Here is a 14123-nt window from a genome sequence, read left to right as displayed (position 1 = left end):
TGGCTAGGTGATAGTACTGCTGAAAAGGATCTGGGGATTATAGTGGATCACTAACTGAATATGAGTCAACAATGTGATGTAGTTGCAAAAAAGGCTAATATCATTCTGGGGGATATTAACACGAGTGTTGTATGTCAGACACGGGAGTGGGGCACTGGTGAGGCCTCAGCTGGAGTACTGTGTCCAGTTCTGGGTGCCACACTTTAAGAAAGATGTGGACAAATTGGAGAGAGTCCAGAGAAGAGTGACAAAAATGATTAAAGGTTTAGGAAACCTGAACTATGAGGAAAGGTTTTAAAAAAATGGGCACGGTTAGTCTTGAGAAAAGAAAACTGAAGGGGGACCTGATCGCAGTCTTCAAATATCTTATGGGTTGGTACACAGAGGACAGTGATCAATTATTCTCCATGTCTACTGAAGATAGGATAAAGAATAATCAGTTTAATCTGCAGGAAAGCAGATGTAGGTTAGATATTAGGCAAATCTTTTTAACTATCTGGATAGTTAATCACTAGAATAGGCTTCCAAGGCAGGTTGTAGAAGCCACATCATTGGAGGATTTTAAAAACAAGTTAGACAAACACCTGTCAGAGATGGTCTAGATCTACTTGGTCCTGTGTCAGCATGGGGTGCTAGACTAGTTCTCGAGTTCCCCTCCAGCCCTACATTACAATGATTCGATAGCTTGGGAGGCCAGGCCAGAGTGGGGGGCGGGGTGCCCAGCTGAAGTGGAGGAGCATCCTGGAGCTGCAGGGTCTCTCTTGGTGCACAGTTTGACCTATGTTACCAAGGAACTATGTGAGCCTCCTCCAGTAACCAGCTGCCTCTAAGAGGAGTCTGTAGCCTCAGAGAGCACCAGATACGAAGAAGCAGCTTTTTACATGCTAGCTAATGGGCTTCTCAAGTGCTAAGGGCTTAATGGGACCTCAGCACTGTTAACCCCAAAGGGTCAAACCTCAAGAGTCAGACCTCAAAAACAATAAGATTGGCCCCAAAATCATGAGTGGTTATATTCTTTTTTTAAGATTATATTATGGTTTTTTTTGATCTGTTGTTTGATTTTGGAACTCATCCTGCTCCTCTCCAGGGCGTGCATGTGTGTCACAATTAGTATTGCCCACTCATTCAAATTTAGTGGGAAAGGCCATTTTGGGCCTCGCTTAGGGTGACCACCCATCCCTAATTGGGCAGGACAGTCTCAGAATGTACACTTCAAGTCCTGATCCAGAGTTGAAATACTCTGGGACAGCATTCATCCTAGATTCCCTGTGGTGCTGCTCTGCATCTGCCCGAGGCTCAGGGGCAGCACCAGCTTCTTCCCGGTGGGGGCTGAGGTGGGCCATAGCCCCCCTTGCCATGAGGCTCCACCCCCTTCTCCTCCTCTTCCCCCCAAGACTCCGCCCCTGGCCAGGCCGGAAGGCCAAGCCGGGCAGTAGTACGAGTCCCCCAGGGAGCCCGGGTGTCCTGTACCCTCAACCTGCCAAGGGCAGCATGTCCTGGGGGGCAGGGATATGGGCTGGGGGCTACTTTTGGGCCACCTGACCCTTTGCCCAAGGCAGGTGGAGGGTCCAGGGTTCCCCACAGCAGCCCAGACTCCCTGGGTGGTTCTTACCACTGCCCAGTTAAGGCTTCCAGCCTGGCCAGGGGGCAGGGCCTCAGGGGGGACTAGGAGGAGCAGGAGGCTGGCCATGGGGCCTGCATGTGTCCCATTTTTGCATTTTGAAATGGTGGTCACCATAGCCTCGCTGCAGGAACTCTCACTCCCACATCTACCCATCCCCTGCCTGCCCAGCAATTAGTTCTTTGCCATAGTCTCCAAATCTATCCTGTCCTCCAGTTCTCACATCAGTTCTATCCCCCCAAGCTTGGGTGGGGGCAGATGCAGCAGGGGTCTCTTCTCCCCCTTCCTGGGATGGGTGTTTCAGGAAGGGAAATGGGAGGGGGTGAAGCAGGGAGGAGCCTGCTGTTACTCATAGGAAGGGGCTGGGGGCTGGGTGCAGAGTTGTTCTAAACTCCTGGGCTTTCTGCTCCCTCCTTCCCCATCTCTTGTAAGAATAGTGTCAGCTCCCAAAGGGAGAGGGAGAAAGTACTGCCCAGGGGTGGGCAAGTGGGGAAGACAGCCAATCAGAAGGATTTCCCCACAAGGCAGCCCCGACATTGCTGAGTGGGGTTGGAGCATCTTGTGTCACATCAAGACCAGGTCCAGCCCCAGCTGAATTTCCATAACTCATGAGAAAAATCCCAAGTTGGCAACACTAGGACAGGAAGGGAGAATTAGCTGAAAATGTTGGTGGGAAGGGGAAACTATATTGTGGGGCATGGTAGGAGAAGGGAATGGAGAAGGAGATAGACACCCTAGTCTTCACTCACATGCTTAATATTATTGCAACCAGCAGACGGACCATGTTGTGGTTTCTCTCACTGGATTTCTTGGCCAATCCCCCCTCCAAACATTTCAAAGCATGACCCTTACCACCATTCCACCATAACAGAGTGTATAGGGTGGGGGAGACGTCCTTTCCTAGCATCCTTTCTTTAGCTAGCTTCACCAACACTTCTACTGAAACCTATGTGAACTACAGCTTCCTAAATGACAACCAACTTCTACAAAACACATTTTTCTTTCTGGTAAAAAACACAAACAAAAAGAAAATTAGGCAATTCACTGACATTAAATTTTGTTGACACAGAGTTAAGGTTGCCCTGAGAATCGTGTGCTCTTCTGGAACATCAAGTTCAGCAAAACCAAACCTCAGAGAAGTAGAAAATAAAGAAATCAGGTGCATGCAGACATAACCTTAACTCCACCCAATACATCCATAATAAAACATCCTTGCACTCTGCCTTTGCCTGGGAATGGGGAGCATGATGACTGGAGAACAGTCTAAAGCCTTCGTTTTGCTAAAGCAAAACTTGTGTCTCGGTGTTCTGAGCAGGAGCTACCCACAGCTGCCATTCGCATAGACACTGAAGCTGTTCCACAAACCCCCACACCTACTATGTTGTACAATCCCTTAGCCCGTGCTAACAACGTCACCCTTACACACAGGCTTCCATAACAGCACTTTTCCTTACCCATCATAATGTCCTCACACCACTCTCATATCCCATCTCGCGGCTGACAATCCCCCACAGGAAGGAAATTCCTGGATACCGCTGCTGACACACACTACACAACTCAGCACTGAAATAAGGCAAACTGCATCCCTCCGAGTACATGTGCACCTGTTTCTTTTCTTTACACACATGGGGTGAAGGACAGACAGAGGCACTCAGATCCTCCTCCCCTGAGAGGCAGGCCCCCGCCCCATGTCACCTCATATCACAGTCACAGCTCTGCCAAGCTTCTCCAATTAATCCCTCCACCACTCAATACAGCTACACCTAACACACTGATGTTGCTGGAGTGCATGCAGATAATTGCCAGTGGTAATAGCAGCTTTGCGGGGGTCAGAAAGAAGTTTGCATTGGCATGTTCTGCAACCTTATTTCCTGGTTTTCAGAGGCTTGAGTTGTGCTGAAATCAGTATTCTGTAAGGCACAAGATATCCCTGGGCAATCTTAACTGTCTGTTAAGTAAGTGGGGTTTTTTTAATCAGTGAATACACTTTATCTTATCTACATAACTCTAAGGTTATCTAGATGAAGTGAGCAAAAACTGCCATTGCAGACAGTTGCAATTTTCACGTAATGATTCCAGCTACAGGTTTTAGTGTTTACATAGTGCATGGTAGCCTGACAGCAGTTCCCGTAAATAATTTTACTTTTATCCCCTTTGTATAGTCCAAAATTAGTAACTATCAGGTCATTCTTCAACATCCTTAACTGCGCTTTTAACAATTAAAGGGGCTTGATTCTGCGTTCTGCAAGACCAGAGTGCAGTATGTGTAGGCACAAAGGATAAAAAGTGATCAGCAAGGGAAAAAACAGAAAGGACCCAGGCCCTGCATCAATGAGGATGCTGCTGGTGGCTGCCCAGTAGCAGGAGTGAAGCTTAAGAGGTGAACACATAGCTAAGCACTTCATTAGCATGATGAGCTTCAAACTTACACCTGGTCATTGGAGAGTAAAGTAGCAAGGCCACGGTGAGCAGAGACTTTCCACAGCCTACTGACTACACCAAACATTTAGCCTTAATTGTATCTGCATGGATAAAGAAACTGTGTGTCATGATTTTATCAGACCAGTCCTGTTTTCCACATGATGCCCCAAGGTCCCAAGAACTTCTTTCTGAATGCCTGCAATGTCCTGGTATTTCAGTTCATCAATCAAAGCATTCAGGGTTTGAGGGGTTTTATGAGTATAGTAGAACCTCAGAGTTACGAACACCTTGGGAATGGAGGTTGCTTGTAACTCTGACCAAAACTTTATGGTTGTTCTTTCAAAAGTTTACAACTGAAACATTGACTTAATACAGCTTTGAAACTTTACTCTGCAGAAGAAAAATGCTGCTTTTAACCATCTTAATTTAAATGAAACAAGCACAGAAACAGTTTCCTTACCTTGTCAAATCTTTTGTTTTTTTTAAACTTTCCCATTTTTTTTTAGTAGTTTATGTTTAACACAGCACTGTACTGTACAGTACTTGAATTTTTTGTTTCTGCTACCTGATTGTGAATTTCTAGTTCCAAATGAGGTGTGTGGTTGACCGGTCAGTTCATAACTCTGTTGTTCATAACTCTGAGGTTCTACTGTACAAAAGATGTGTTGGAGACATACTGCTTATGACAGGTTTCAGAGTAGCAGCCGTGTTAGTCTGTATTCGCAAAAAGAAAAGGAGGACTTGTGGCACCTTAGAGACTAACAAATTTATTTGAGCATAAGCTTTCGTGAGCTACAGCTCACTTCATCGGAAGTGCTTATGTTTCATATGCCCTGTTCCATTCTTGTCATGTAGCAAGCCCGTTTCATGTCAACCATTGCTCAAAGCCAAAGCTTGTCATAATGTGCCAGGTGGCAACATTGCAATAGAGTTCGAATGAACTGATGATTTGGGTGGAGCTTTCAAAGTAAGGATCCAGAATGAGGAGCACTTGAGTATTTTATGACTCCAAAAAATGTTATCACAAAACTGTCCTGATATATTTTTTTGAAAATATGACACTTGTAGCTTCCACACACACTGGTGTTAGATTTTCAAGAAACTTGCACACCATGCTGCCCTAGGCAACAGAGACTTAAAGGGTCAGACCAATGTGTTAGGGACCAATCATACTTCTATTTAAGCCAAATGGCCCTACCTTTAATGCTAGCAAGATTGGGCCCTTTACTTTTAGTTGTCTTGTCTTTATAGTTAGGGAGACTTAGGAAATAAAACAGAGTGTCAGATTTTAATTAATTGACTGCTAAGTATTTTCTTATTTCAATTATACAAAGTACATCAAACTTCTTTGATGTACTTCCGCTGAATATCTATTGTGTGATTCAGTGCTGTATCCAAGACTTCTGAGAGCAGTTTGCCACAGGTGCCCATACAGCTGGCATCACGTGCATTTAGCTGGCATTTTGAATACTTTCAACCCTGTTTCATTTTCTTATTCAGATCATTATCTGATTTCTTCCTTTACGTCAGACAGTTTCATCAGCTGTGGAAATCACTCACCAGCCCCAGAATAGATGTTTTACCAGTTGTGACCTTTTCCATTTGATACCAGTTTCAAAGGTCACTGATTAATTCACTAGCTTATATAATATCACTGTTCAATCAACATTTTCTTTGGGTCACCAAGGGCCAAAATGCCAGCCTCCACCGGTATCTAGAATGTATCCCCCTTTTCTGCCTTTCAACTTGGAATCATTTCTTTTTGCTTCCTATTTCTAGTGGTGCTGGTGCTTAAGACCCTGACCCTACCGACACGTACACATCTGAGTAGCTTTACACACCACTGAGCTCAACGGGACTGTCTCCATGCTTAAATTCACTTACATGCGTAAGTGTTGGCCAGACCAGGGTCTACACTTGCTTGTATTGCACTGTTGTTTTTGTCTATATCTATGTCTAAGCATTGCACTCTTGCCTTCTGGACAATGTTCTGACGTGCGAACAGTGATTTGCAACTCAACATATCACAATAAGAAGTCAGTGAGGTGGGGGGGTTGGCTGTCTGAGGAGCAGGGGATTCCTTAGGACACCAATAACACAAGATTTGAGAGTCATACTTTTGATCCACAATGTGTGCTGGACTTAAATTAGTATAGACCCAGCTCAGCTGCCCCTGCCAATATGCCTGGAAAGCAGCACCTCTAGCAGTGAGAGTGGAGTCCATTCTCCATTGAACGTCTATTTACCTTCCAAATGCTGCTCACTGCTCTCCTGCATAAGAGCTCCTTCTGCTTTAGGTGATGTTACAGTTACAAACCAGTGGCCTTGCTTCTTTACATTCTGCTCCTTTCAAAGCCACTTCTGATGAAGAAGAAGGGCCAAATCCTGGACCCCAGCTCAAAGCAGGAGTAAATAAAATACACTGCTCCTCCTCCAGAACAAGGGATCACCAAACCAGCCACTGCAACAGCCCTCAGGCTCAAATAGATGGGGATCCCAATTAAAATAATTCCTTTCCTCTCTGGGGTGTTGCGAGGATAAATTCATGTCTCTAGAGCACCACTGCAGTTTTTCCATCCCAACCACCCCACCAAGCAATGGTGGCGCCAAGACCACTGTCCAACCAAGACAATGCTGAAGCTTAATGTCTTGAGGTGAAGCCTCAACTGTACCCAAGTTGTGCTTGGCAGAGCTGAGGAAATGGGCGCAAAGGTGCCTGTAAACCAGCTTTCTGTACTCCGGGTCCTGGGGACAATTAACAGTTGCTTTGCCCCTTAGCACAACTCAGATGTGTCTGCAGAAACTGCATTTGTACACCTTGATTGCAGCTGATAGCAGCGAAGCTGCGGCAACATGGGCTCGACAAACCCACTTAGGACCCTGGGTAATTAAGTGAAATTTGATTCTGCTACAGTTTCACTACTCCCGTACCTGAGCTAGCTGGATTAAAGCTAGCTCAGGGATATTTGCATGCGCTGTGATCACACCCAATGACTGCAGTGTAGACATAGCCCTGTAGTTACCCGAGCTCTGCTACAAGTTGGACTACTTGGTTATGACCCCAAAGGGGTGGTTCCACAAACTCAGGATTGCCAGAACCCAGCAGTCCTTGAGCCACACCCCTTCCAATAGAGGAGCAGGGTTCTTGGCAGGAGTGTGGCTGGTGAAAAGGACTGGGCTGAAGGAGTACCCTCTACATATTCCCTAGAGAAGGACAGTCCAGTGGCTAGGGCACAGGCCTAGGGAGATCAGGGTTCAAATCCATGCTCCTCCACAAGCTTCTTGTGTGACCTTGGGCAAATCACCTATCCTCTCTGTGCCTTAGTTTCCCATCTGTATAGTGGGAATAACAACACTGCCTTACCTCACAATGGTGTTGTGAGGGTAACAACATTAAATAGATTGTGGTAGTGGCCACATAAGTACCTAAAATAGATAAATACACTGGAGCAAAGAGAATGGGCAGAGCACAAAGCTGCATCTGTTGAATTACCACCACCTTGGGGATTGCCCTACACTGGGAGAATGTCCAATTGGCCTAGTTCGTACAGTTGCTGGAGATTTATGAAGGAGACAGACAGATCAGTCCTGAGATGGAAAGCACTATATATCTGAATTTCACTTTGCTTCTTCACCACACAGAGTGCAGCCTCTTTGAGTTTTCATATTTTCCTGCCTCTTCCAACTTCTGGGCTGTAAGTTAATTTTTGTAAAATAATGTGAGATTTTGTGGATTTTTTGATATTCTAATAGAATTTTGCAAAACTCTCACAAATGGCTTTTGCCACCTTACTTTTTTTTTCTGGGCAACATTCCACGTGTTTTGCATAAAACTCCTTTTTAGCACAGCCTCTTTACATATCAAAACTATTGCGTTCTTCTGCTCATTACTGAATGGGCTGGCTTTGTGTTTTGGGAAATTAATCAGAGTGGCAGCAGTTCAACAACAGGTCAGGTTATTATTTATTTAAATGATAATATGTAGAACAAAGATCCAGCTCCTGACATTTTTTGTTACTCACCTCCTTGGAGGTTTTACTTGAGTAAGGAGTGAGATGAAGGTGAAAAAAAATTTACTGGAAATATTTTGTTTCAAAAAGTCCCACACAATGATTGTTTTATCAACCTCAAAAATCAAGAGAAATTATTCATTTCCTTAAAGAGAAACCATAAAATGGTAGTGTATAAGTCCAGGAGTATGCGTTTGCAGACCCTCTTTGAGCATTTCAGAACAATGACGTTGAATGTATATTTTCTTTTGCTAGCTTTGAGTATCTATGCTGCTCCTGACTCTATTACAGTTCGAGAAATTCTGAAATCAACAAAAATGATTAAAAATTTAATGAAAGAAGATCAGGTAACTGTCAACTTAAACCTTTCTGAGAATTGATACATGCAGTCATTTTTATCCGTGTTGTATTTACTTTTTACTGAGATGTGAAGATGTTAACCAACTTACTAATACTATGCCACATCTTTTATAAGTGTTATGAAAACAGTATTTGAAGACTTTAATTGCTATTTTCTCTTTCAGAGTGTCAGGATACCAACCCCAGTTCATCAAAATGTAAGTAAAAATTTGATTAAAACGAGCTTCATGATACTAGAAGAGTACACATTACTAAGTTGTAATGTCCTAAAATTGTGCAGCCAGTAGTTTAGAAAAACGGATTGTTCTTTCAATTTAATTTTCAAATGAATATTTGCCTTTTTAAAGCAGTTATTATATTAGTTACCATGAAATTAAAAAGCACTTGCTCCAAATAAACCTTGAATAAACATTAATTCAAAGAAAAATATTTTGTGATATGAAAGGAAAGCAAGGACAGTGAACAGTTTGTTTTTATATTTTACATATACATACACACATTTTGAATAGAATTGATTTTCTGAAGTGACATGTTTAAATGAGTCGATGCTTTGATCCAGGTCCAAGAAGTCAACCACATTATAAAATACTTATCACAGTAAAAGGCAAACAAAAAGGGAAATAAGGATTAAAATGTCAGCACATTCCCTACATATGTGTATATGTTCTGCATTTCCTACATATGTGTATATGTTCTGCACACACAAATACATTCTCGGTAAAATTCACAAAACGACAGAGCCTCAAAATGTTTAGTGTAGTTTTAACACTGTTTAGCTAGTGTTATAGTGACATCCATAAGAGTGTTTAATAAAGTAATTGTAAAAAAAATGAGATATTAGGGTGTATGCTTATTAGATATTAACATTTTCCCCCAAGTAGTAGACATTTGGTTTAAACACATTTGTAAAATGTTCCTAAAAAGTTTTCTGTATGTAATGTTGTTACTTCCATAGTACTGATTAATTTCAAGAGAATTTAATTCCTCTCTCACTCAATGTAATATTTTATCAGTCAGTTTCAATTGCAAATATGTGAAGAGCCTTACATTGAAACTGCAGCCACAAGGCCATAACCTCCTGTGGTGGAAACCGAGGTAGCTGCTTTATTTCATCTGACCTTAACGCAGTGAGGACCCTGTTTTCAAGCAATCATGCACCTAATTTGCTTAAGAAATTACAAAAAATCATGCATGCCAGATCAGCCATTTGCACATTGTACTTAATGTGTGCCTGCAGTCTTGGTACATATACATATAAGTTAGGTATGCAATTGGTTGCCTAAATTACTTGAAAATCAGGCCATTAAATATCAGAGCCAGTTTCACAATCCATTTGTCACCCTGCTGTGTGAAACCTAAGTCAATATTTTTTTAACCACACATTTCCATTTAACAGCTGACAATTCTTGAATCTCATTTTGAATAAACATCCTTTTCCTTTAACTTTTTTTTCTCAGATTGCAGATTGTGTCAGCACAATCTTTGAAGGGATAGACTGCCTGGAAAAATATCCTGGAATGCAAAAATTCTCAAATTTTTTTCTCAACCTCAAAATGCTAAAAACATCACTTCAAAAGAACATGAAAACACAGGTAGCTTTTTATTTCCTCGCTATGTTTATTCTTCCAGAGATCACACATTCTTCATAGGCAGCATAATTTAATGGATTGATCAGGAACTTCTAGGGGTCATACCATACCATTGTTTTTTAAGCTGTGTTGAATGGGGACTTCTGCTTAAAATGAGATGGCAAATTTTGACTCTGCATTGTGATTGCTGTAGCATGGACAAGCCACTAAACATCTCATGACTCCAGCTTCAGCTGATCTCAATGTAGTTTGTTGTAGTCAGACCAAATATTTAGTTGTCTTTTCTCTTTTATCTGTTCTTCATCTCTTTCTACTGAAAGTTTAAAGCAGTTCATGAATTCCAGTTCTCTCTTTCTGCTACTCTGTCTGACTGTGTTTCTGTCCCCCTTTTTCTACATTTCAGTTTGACCCCTCCGCAGAAAGGGATCATAGTACAGTATAGAAGAGCCACGTTTATCCGACTAGCCACTATCCGGCTCCCTGTATTAACAAAGTGCATACACGGGATCGTTACAAAGCAATAAAACCTAGCGCACCCCCCCTTCACTTACAGCGTATATGAACTATTACATCTACAGTACTAGTTTTTAAAAATGCAGCAATGATAAACTCAAGCAACTCAAAAACAGTACAGGATTGCTGTTGTTGCAAGTTAAAATGATCATTGCTGCATTTTTAAAAACTGGTACTGTACTCTTTACTAGGAGTACTGGTTCATGCATACTGTAAATAAATAAATACTGTAATTATGTTTTAATGTTTTTCTGGGAGGAGTCAACTAGTTTAAAAGCAACTCTGCACCTTAAAATAACAACTAGAAAGCTTTTTGCCCATTCTCCAGGTTATCCAAATTTTTGATGATCTAATCTGGCCCCTGTCCCAATTAGATCGAATAAACGGGGCTCTGCTGTACTTATGCGCGTACGTACATGACTGCAGGGTCTGCAAGGACTCGTGAATGTTTGTCCAATGTTTTCAAGATATAAAGAACTATAACTGTTAAGTATTTATTAGGTAATTTCCAATTTTTGGTTCATTTTGCAGGAAAGTTGTGATACAGAAAATGTGACTGTGAGTAAATTCATAAACCAACTAGAACATTTCATCAAAACACAATACCTAACAGCAAAACATTGAGAGTGATGTTATTAGATTCTACAGTCAACACAAATTTAAATGAACAGGGGACATTCATATTTCTTTTAGAGTTATTCTTTCTCTGTCTGAAGACGTAGGAGATGTGTATATTATCGCCTCCTCAGGCACTGTACTGATTTGTGTTTGGAATATTACCTTTGCAACCATCGGGACCAAGAATGTAATTTTTGTTTTTAAATGGAATTTTAATGCTGCAGAAACAGAAATGCCAGTGTGGTATATTCCCATGTCCCAGCTCAGAATACCTGTTTTATCTCATCTAATGGGTCAAACTCACCTTGGTATAATTGTGATTTCAGCACAGATACACAGAGGATGAATCTGGACTACTGTGTCTAAAGTATTTTTGCTTTCCTGGTATTTTGAAGAGCATTCGTCAGGATAGAAACAATAATGTAACTGGTGTAAAAGTGGCTTAGAGATGTCCACAAATGCAGTATAAAGTATGTTTGAATATTATATACACATTCACAGACGAATTATATTTATACGACTTATCTTATTATGAGAACTACTGCATGAACTTGTGTTATGTAAACTAAGGTATAAAGTTTGAGTCATATACAGTGATGATGATGATAAGATGTGGTATAAATATACTTCCTTTGCATTTTAATCTTGCAAAGATTATCTATTTATGGGGATATATTTCATGAGGGGACCGAATGTAGGGGATGGTGAACCTTTCAAGTTTAAGGCCAAGCCTACATTAGAAACATGTGCCACTATAGTAGTGAAAAGAAAAGGAGGACTTGTGGCACCTTAGAGACTAACCAATTTATTTGAGCATAAGCTTTCGTGAGCTACAGCTCACTTCATCTCACGAAAGCTTATGCTCAAATAAATTGGTTAGTCTCTAAGGTGCCACAAGTCCTCCTTTTCTTTTTGCGAATACAGACTAACACGGCTGTTACTCTGAAACCTGTCACTATAGTAGTGGTGGGCAACCTGTGCCTGTATAGTAGTGGTGGCAACTTGTGGGAAGCGGCAGCCAGCACATCCGTACAGCCTTCGCTGCTTCCCGCCGCTCCCATTGGCTGGGAACAGCAAACCACGGCCACTGGGAGCTGCGGGCAGCTGTGCCTGCAGATGGTCAATGTAAACAAACCTGCGTGCAGTCCATGGGCTGCAGGCTGCCCACCACTGCTGTATAGCAATGTCAGTTAGGGGTGTGATTTTTTGCAATATTTTTATATCAACAAAACCCCAAATGAAGATCATAGAATCACAGAATACCAGGGTTGGAAGGGACCTCAGGAGGTCATCTAGTCCAACCCCCTGCTCAAAGCAGGACCAATACCCAACTATACTGTACAGTGCCCTCTATTTTGTGCACAAGCAATTCAATGACTTGCACAATGTCTTTTATTCAGGATGCAAGTTCTGGGTGAAACTGCCTTTGTACCTATTTCTTGCTATTTATTATCAGTATTAGTATTATTTTAGCACTTATTTGGTGCTTTTCATCTTCAACTCAGGTTCCAATAACTGGGCCAAATCCTGCTTGAGTCATATGAATAATCCCATTGGAGTCAACAGGATTGCCAAATGGGTAAGGTCAGCAGTATTTTGCCATTAAGTAAGTTTTCTGACACTGCTGTGAGGTAGATAAAAAAATTAAAAGAGCCACATTTCATACATGGAGAAATTTAGGAAAAGAGGTTAGGTGGTTTGTCCAAAACTACAGAAGGAGTCGTTGTCAGAACTGGGATTAGAAGGCCAGAATTCCTGATTCCCCATATACATGGCTGCTGTAGTCGTGCTTCTGAAGCCTGGATATCACCCCAGAAGCTTACAGGGTGAAAAATAATAGTGGAAGGGATGGAATTTATCATGAGTCTGACTATCCTATTCAGTGTGCTTTTCCCACATAACTCTGCCAACCTGCTTTGACAATGACCGGCACACCCCATGCCAACTCAAGGAATCGCCGAAGCAGATATCAACAACCATAGCAAGCTCTGTGGTGGTTTTATGATGTGGACAAGCACACGTAGTGACAAGTATATAGTGTATGACGTGGACAACCATATTTGGTGACATCACTAAAATCAGGTACACTTGTGTCATAAACCAGATTCAAAGTAATCTTTTCACAGGTGGCATTGCTATATGACTATATAATACCACCAAGCTCCTCTCTTTAAACATCTTTGATAGACAGCTTACCTGGAAAAGTCATGGACGGTGGTAAAGCAAGGAAAGCAAGAAGCCCAAAAATAAAGATGAAGTTATACCAGCGTAAAAGTGCTTTTTCTGGTATAACTTATTTTGCTCAGGGAACTGGCATAAGCTATACTGGTTAAAGCACTCTTTTGCTGATACAAGCTGTGTCTACATTAGGAGGGTTAGTCGGCATGGCTATACTGGCAAAACTTTTCTACTGTAGATTTGGCCTTAGTCACTGGTTTGAAATGAACTTAGGATAACTAGCAAAATTCATTTTCACCTGCTGTTTGTTTGGTGGTCTCTCTAGACTTGGCTGTAGAGCTTATTTTGTACAACGATCAGCAAAGAGTAAAAAAGCACAGCGGTTAGCAATGATTTAGGTATTGGTGTAGACAGCACTCAGCTTGTTGCAGCATCTTATCAAGAAGATTTGACTACATTAGATGTTGAACTTGGTGCAACAGCATCCATTGATGGAGATTAGGTACAGACTGTGTGTTAAAGTACACCTGCCACCTTATAAAACTTACCACCTCTGGACCAACTGTTGGCAGAAGTCTCTGCAGAGAAGCCAGGGACTGAATGAGCCATCAGGACTGAACTCCCTCCTCCACACCAGAGGAGGTCTTCCAGGAAAGAGATGGAATGCCGAAGCTGGGTGGGGGAAAGCTTGCACTCCACCGATTCTATGGGGAAATGGAGGACTTCAGTCTCCTAAGCCATCAGCTCAACAACTTTCATAAACATTAAATCACTTTGAAAATTTATGTATTTTCCTAGGACAATATGAAATAA

General features: G+C 41.9%; 1 long non-coding RNA gene across 1 annotated transcript in view; it reads right to left on the bottom strand.

The window, feature by feature from the left end:
* Window positions 1-14123, bottom strand: part of LOC141992750 (uncharacterized) — a 68293-nt gene that overhangs the window by 16418 nt on the left and 37752 nt on the right. Inside the window, exon 3 of the long non-coding RNA XR_012640639.1 lies at window positions 13859-14014. This is a non-coding gene — a long non-coding RNA (uncharacterized LOC141992750). The remainder of the gene's footprint in view (window positions 1-13858; window positions 14015-14123) is intronic.

The sequence above is a fragment of the Natator depressus genome, chromosome 8 (assembly GCF_965152275.1).
Source record: "Natator depressus isolate rNatDep1 chromosome 8, rNatDep2.hap1, whole genome shotgun sequence".
Classification (NCBI taxonomy): domain Eukaryota; kingdom Metazoa; phylum Chordata; order Testudines; family Cheloniidae; genus Natator; species Natator depressus.
The sequence above is the reverse complement of the archived record's forward strand: the minus strand, read 5'-3'. Positions and strand labels throughout refer to the sequence as shown.